Genomic DNA, 7,167 nt, shown 5'->3' on the forward strand with positions numbered 1-7,167 from the left:
GTGTTTGAATCTACTTATTTGTTCTTAAAAAACTGTTAACACAGAGATATGTCTCGCCTATTTGTTATTTTGATAATGCAAATGTTGAAATTAAAACAGCAATGCTTTAATATGTAAGTTATGCAAATATTTAAAGTCAATGAACCATGACTGAAGGTACAGGGCTAAACAATCTCCATGGAAATGCTAATACAACTGCATAACAAATACCACTGAAATCTCATAAGTCATTCCCTTAAAAAAAAAAAAAACCTAAACACAAACATTGACTTGTAAACTATGTGAAAGTTTCAAAGTCAATAAACCATACTGAGTGTGTGGGGTTATATAATCTCCATGGAAATGAAACTTGCAAATGCCAATACATTTGCATACCAAATATCATTGACCTACTAGTGGTTCCCCATAAACTGACCTAATCAAAATGTAAATTGAGCAAAATGAGACCATGACTGAGGGCGCTGAGCCAAATAATCTCCATGTTAATGAGATATTCCAATGCTTATACAACTGCATACATAACATCATTGACCTACCACTAGTGGTTCACCATAATAGACCTAATCACAAACTAATACATTGTTGACGCAGACGCCGCCGTCGACGCCGGAAACAGCATACCTATGTCTCGCTTTTTTGACTCCGTAAAGGCGAGGCAAAAACGTATAAAAACAAAACACTTGGTATAACATCTCGCTTTAATTTCCATTATTTTGATTTATATTTTTAGGCTAAATGTTGATCAAATTACTTTCAAAATTCATATTATTAAAAGAACAAAAAAAAATGTTATCTTATAATTGTATCTTTGCTTCTGTTAAGAATGAGGTTTCTTTATTGATTTAATTACAAGTTCTTCTTTAAAAAAAAGAACCTGTTTAGTACTGAATCCTATTTTATCCACATGTCCAACTTCAGAAACCTAGTAAGGTGTTGTCTTAAGTTAAATCCTAGTGTTCTAAGTTTACCCTATAAAGAATTCAGAGTATCTTTTTGTTTTGTTTATGGAAGGTCTTTCGAATTGTAGTCTATGGCGAACTTGAATGTCTACGTTCTGGTTGTTTTAGGGCTTTACATCTCTTTCATGCATACGAACATTTATCATTTTGTAAACAGAAAAAAAAACTGTATAACCTTTAAAACATATTTCTGTGTAGGTTTATTCAAAGATTAAAGTCGCTTGGAACATGACACATGAAAAGTGTATTATAGTAAATTTTGTCAATTCAGTGAAAATATAGAAAAGGAAAATTTATATTAAAAAAAAACATTAAAACAGATGCTCTTAAATTTATGATCATCTGTATTTCTGAATAACTACATATATTTTAGTATATTATTCTAATCGGTCATTTAAATAGATAAATACATTTTAAAAATAAAAAAAAAAATATGTGAAATACAACAACAAAAACATTGAAAGGAGGGCTGAACAGATGACTAGGCACAACAAAGCGCATCTCTTACTAAAGGTTTGAAGCATCCAAGCATTTATATGACTATTTGGTGTTTTTTACAGTAACTTCAGTCGTAATTCTTGATTGAATTATTATAAAATCCAATGTAATGAATTTATTCTTAGATGTGTGATTTTTCATTAGTTGTAAGCAACTGTGAGAACTCTCCGATCTATATTCAGTGTCTTTTTGATGTTGGGATGTACAAGTACCCAGTCACGTCAACATGTTTTTGTTATATACACTCCGCCATAAGTTAAGCACCACCCAATTTAATTTCGAAATAATTATTTTCTTAATTATTTTTTTTATAAAAGAAATACTATATATTAAACCTGTAAACAATAGGTAACTTTTGGATACAGGTAAAATGTCAATCGATTACATTTTGATTGTTCAAAACCAGTTTTAACAACCTGTCTTGTGTGTTTTTCGCGTTACTGTTTTTGACTAAACACAAATGATTTTAGCACGTGCATTTCGCACATGAATTAGCCATTGATATAAAACTTTTAAGATGGCAAGACAAAAACTGAGTATTGCGGAACGCTGGCAAGTTGTAGGTATGGCAAATACAGGTCTAAGTTGCCGTAGAATAGCGGTCCATTTTGGTGTTAACCACACTGTGATTATCAGGCTCGTGCAGAGATACCGACAGACAGGGTCAGTTGAAGACCGCCCTAGAGCAGGCAGACCACGTAAAACTACTCCCAGAGAAGACAGAAATCTTTCCCGGCAAGCATGATTGAAACCTTTCTCGTCTGCTGATCAGCTTCGTAGACTTTGGCCTATTGGAGATAGAGTAAGTGTGCGGACTGTGATACGTAGGTTGCATAGTTTCCGTCTAAGGGCTCGGAGGCCAATAAAGCACCCGGAATTAACATTAAGACACCGTAGAGCAAGACAAAAGTGGGCTAGGAACCATCGCCGATGGACTTTACGCAGCTGGAGAAGAATTCACTGGTCAGATGAAAGTCGTTTCTTGCTGAAGCCCGTCGACGGCAGAACACGTGGTTGGAGGGAAAGAAACACCGCATATCGGGACAATAACATTCTTGGTACAACAGCTTTCGTAGGCGGCGATGTAACAGTATGGGGATGTTTTTCCCATGACTGTAAGCTTGATATGCATGTTCTTCGCGGTACCCTGAATGGACAAAGGTACCGGGATGACATCCTGAACACCATTGTATCGCTTCATTTTGACAATCACGCGTTAGCTGATAGACCGGTCTTTCAAGATGACAATGCGAGACCTCATCGCGCACGAATTGTCAACGCATACCTGACGTCGGAATCAATAGACGCTTTACCTTGGCCGTCCATGTCACCTGACATGAACCCAATTGAACATGTATGCATGGGACTTTATCGGTCGTAAACTTAACCAGAGACAACCAAAATGTGCAACAATACCAGAATTGAGGGTCGCTTTGGTACAGGAATGGCAGAGATTTCCACAGTATAGGCTACGACGACTTGTGCAAGCTAAGGAATGAGGAGACGTGTATTGAATCTCTACCGGAAGCGCGGAAGCTATACACGATATTGACTTTATGAACCTTAATTGACAGTAAATGTATACTTGATTGTTTTCCAAAAATTCAAAACTGCATCATTATTTGAAATTAATGAAAATGAACAATTTATAGGGATTTTAACTTGTTGTTTTTAACGTAAAATTGAAAGTTCCCTTCACACAGCAGAAAGCATAAAAAACCAAAATTTTAATTTTTTTATACTGTACAATATTTACATTTTATTTAACCAATGTCAACACGATTGACTCTTATTCAAAAATATTGAATTTTTGGATTTGAAAATTTCTTATTGATAAAAATATGGGTGGTGCTTAACTTATGGCGGAGTATATGTATTTCTATTTGTATCCATCTTTTTCAACTGGTTTTATAGTTCGTTCTTAAATTGTACTGTCACACCACTGTCTCAGGTTGGGGGAGGGTTGGGATCCCGCTAACACGTTTAACCCCGCCACGTTCTGTATGGGTGTACCTGTGCAAAGCCAGGAACCTTTAATTCAGTGGTTGTTGTACGTTGCAGTGTTACATAAAAAAAAATGTTTTTCGTTCATTTTTTTGGTACATTGATTATGCCGTTAGTTTTCTTGTTTGAATTGGTTTACATTTATTATTTCGAGGCCTTTTATAGCTGACTATGCGGTATAGTCTTTGCTCATTATCGAAGGCCCTACTGTGACCTTTGGTTGTTTATTTCTGTGTCATTTGTTTCTTATGGACAGTTGTCTCATTGGCAATCATACCACATTATCTTATTTATATTGACTTAGATATTTTAGTATTTTAATTAAAGGAAACTCATAAATATAGGATAAAAGGGACGATGTACCGATCCATTGTGTTAATTTTCCATCTTTGGTCTGTGATGTTCCTGCGGTGTTTATATTGTCCAACTCGTTCACTATGCCCGTGTCTGAAGTGACGTCTTGGATTGCAGCGAACGTCATCTATATGTAGACTGGTAAATTATTAAGTCGAGGATTTCGCTACCACAAATTATTTAAAAGCTTTACAAAGATATGGTTCTGAAAGTTGGCTGTTCCAGTAGAAAAAGTTGCTACACCCGGGATAGCACATATTATTATTTACGAAGATTTCATTTACCGTGTCATATAATCCTGGTAAAATCATCGATTCTCTAAATCATTTTATTCTAAATGAACTGAAATTATATATCTTTGATTATTGGTTTAATCGTTATAAATATTGATTCTGTTATCCATAAATCAAAATCAAACAAAATATTATTGTTAAACACGATGTACTTTGTTGTCTGCTCCTTTTATGGTCGGGTTGTTGGCTCTTTGACACATCCCCCATTTCCATTCACAATTTTATTTGAATGTTGTATTTGTACTGGTTGGTATTCAGTCTTAGATGCATAATTTATAGATATAGGAATATGTGGTTTGAGTGCCAATGAGACAACTATCCATCAAAGTCAAAATTAGTAAAAGTAAACCATTATAGTTCAAAGTACGGTTACGGTCTTCAACACGAAGCCTTGGATCACCCCGAACAGCAATCTATAAAGGCCCCAGAAATGGCTAGTGTCAAACCATTCAAACGGGAAAACCCGGCAACGGTCTAATCTATATCAAAACGAGAAACAATAAACCATTATGAACGACAACTACTGAACATCAGATTCCTAATTTATTAGTTGTCTAAGGCTTTGAACTAACTTTTAGTAACGAGTACTCTCAAATCTGAACCTTATATCATTGGTGTTTCCAATGGTTGCTTTGTGTTGTGAATCAATCTGATGATTTACCGGTTTTCAACTAAATGTTTCTGTTTGTTCCTATAGTGTGCTGTTCCACCACTGTACAGTGTTATGGGAGGGTTATGTTTAGTCCCACCAGGAGCATGTTATTCAGTGGTTATCGTTTTGTACATATAAATCAGGCAGTTAATGTTCTCGCTTCAATGTTTTACATTGGTCATTTCGAAGCATATTACAGCTTATAAAAAAGAAGATGTGGTAAGATTGCCAATGAGACAACTCTCCACAAGAGACCAAAATAACACAGGTATCATCAACTATGGGGCACAATGTGCAAAGTCCATACCGCATAGTCAGCTATAAAAGGCCTCGAAATGACAATGTAAAATAATTCAATCGAGAAAACTAACGGCCTTATCTATGTACAAAAAATGAACGAAAAACAAATAGGTAACACATAAACAAACGACAACCACTGAATTACAGGCTCCTGACTTGGGATAGGCACATCAGGCCTCTACAATAACTTTTTTTTCAACTTGTCCTGTAGGACAAGTACATACCAAAATTTACTTGTCCGAATGAAATTGTTACTTGTCCAAAAAATTTCTATTAAAAATAACCTTTTGATATTTTTAGTTTATTAAAGGAACAAAACTAATTTAAACAATAGACAGGATTAGATGTATTTCTTTTGATTTGAAATACTTTTCAAAAATATGAGTCAAGTTCAACTGAATCTAGTCATGTCACAGGACTTAGGTTCTAGTTTTTCATCAATGCCAGTCTCATCAGACTCTTAACATGAGGCACCATCTGATAGGCCTGTACACTCATTGGATTTGTATAATCCTGTTGTTTTTTTTATGTTGAAAAAGTTTATTGAAATGCAATCAATAAAAAGAAGAAGATAAGGTATGATTGCCAATGAGACAACTCTCTGCAAGAGACCAAATGACACAGAAATTAACAACTATAGGTCACCATATTGTCAGTATTGTTTTTTTTTCTACTTATGATCAAATATGATTTTGTGAATTTAATGGTAAATAAAAAAATAAAAAATTTGTGAAAAAATTACCAGTATGGTATTTGTTATAAGGAACAGAATAAGGTAGCAAAATGAGGTACTGATTTGTCTTGGTCCCGAAATGTCTCCTGCCTTGCCAAACTGTCTATCAATCATGTCTACTAAATATGTCTCCTACGGTGTCAAACTGTCTATTAAACTTGGAGATAAACCTGTAGAGGTGACGAACTGTCCTGTAAAGTTACCTTATCTACAAAGCGCATCATTGATTCGGATCAGTAAGACTGGTTTCCGAGAATAGTATACCTTTTACCTGTTAAAAAGTACCTGACAAAGAACCAGTTAAAAATTATCGATTGCAAGTAAACATGTTGAAGAAAAAGGTTTTTCATTTGAATAAACAGAATGCAGAAACATGTCAAACTAATATTTGTTTTCTTGTTTTTTGTTTATAATAGATACTTTGTTCATCAAAGTTGGATTAAATTTATTATTTTCTGCTGAATAATTGTACTTGTCCCGACGGACAAGCTTGATACAGCTTTTACTTGTCCGACCTTTTTTCCCTCTGGTAACGGACAATCGGACAAGCGTTATTGTCGAGGCCTGCACATACATAACTGTTTAGTTGTAAACTATGAATTATTCGAAATACTAAGGATTTTCTTTTCCCATGCTCAGATTACCTGAGCAGTATTTGGTACAACTTTTTGGAATGTTTGGCCCTCGATGATCTTAAACTTTATACTTGTTTAGCTTTCTTACTATTTGGATCTGAGGATTCTGAGCGTCATTGATGATTCTTGTGTAGTCTTAGACGAAACGCGCGTCTGACGTATTAAATTATAAGTTGATACCTTTGATAACTATTTACAGTACTGGGTCGATTCCACTGATGGTGGACGTATAGTCACCGAGCGTATCACCAGCCCAGTAGTCAGCGCTTCGCTGTTGGCATGAATATCAAATATATGGTCATTTTAAAAAAATTACTGTTTGCAAAAGAATGAATTATTCGAAATACTAATGATTTTCTTTTTTCCATGCATAGATAACATGAGCAGTATTTAGAACATCTTTTTGGAATTTTTGGTCGTCAATGCTATTTAAGTTTATACTTATTTGGGTTTCTTACTATTTAGATTTAAGAGTCACTGATGAGTCTTATGTAGACGAAACGCTCGTCTGGCATACTAAATTAAAAAAATAAAACCTTTGGAATATAACCATTTTTGTACTTTCCCCCCTTTTTGAATTTGTTTTGGAGTTTGTTATTTTTGTTAAACCTTTTTTGTATACAGTTTAATGTTTTTATCTCTTGTGTAATTCCATTAATAGATATGTGTTGATGGAACGTCTTCCTTTTATCATATCTGTCAATTATGGTCACTTTGAAGAAAATTTGAAACGTTGATA

The sequence above is a fragment of the Mytilus galloprovincialis genome, chromosome 4, assembly GCF_965363235.1.
Source record: "Mytilus galloprovincialis chromosome 4, xbMytGall1.hap1.1, whole genome shotgun sequence".
Lineage (NCBI taxonomy): Eukaryota > Metazoa > Mollusca > Bivalvia > Mytilida > Mytilidae > Mytilus > Mytilus galloprovincialis.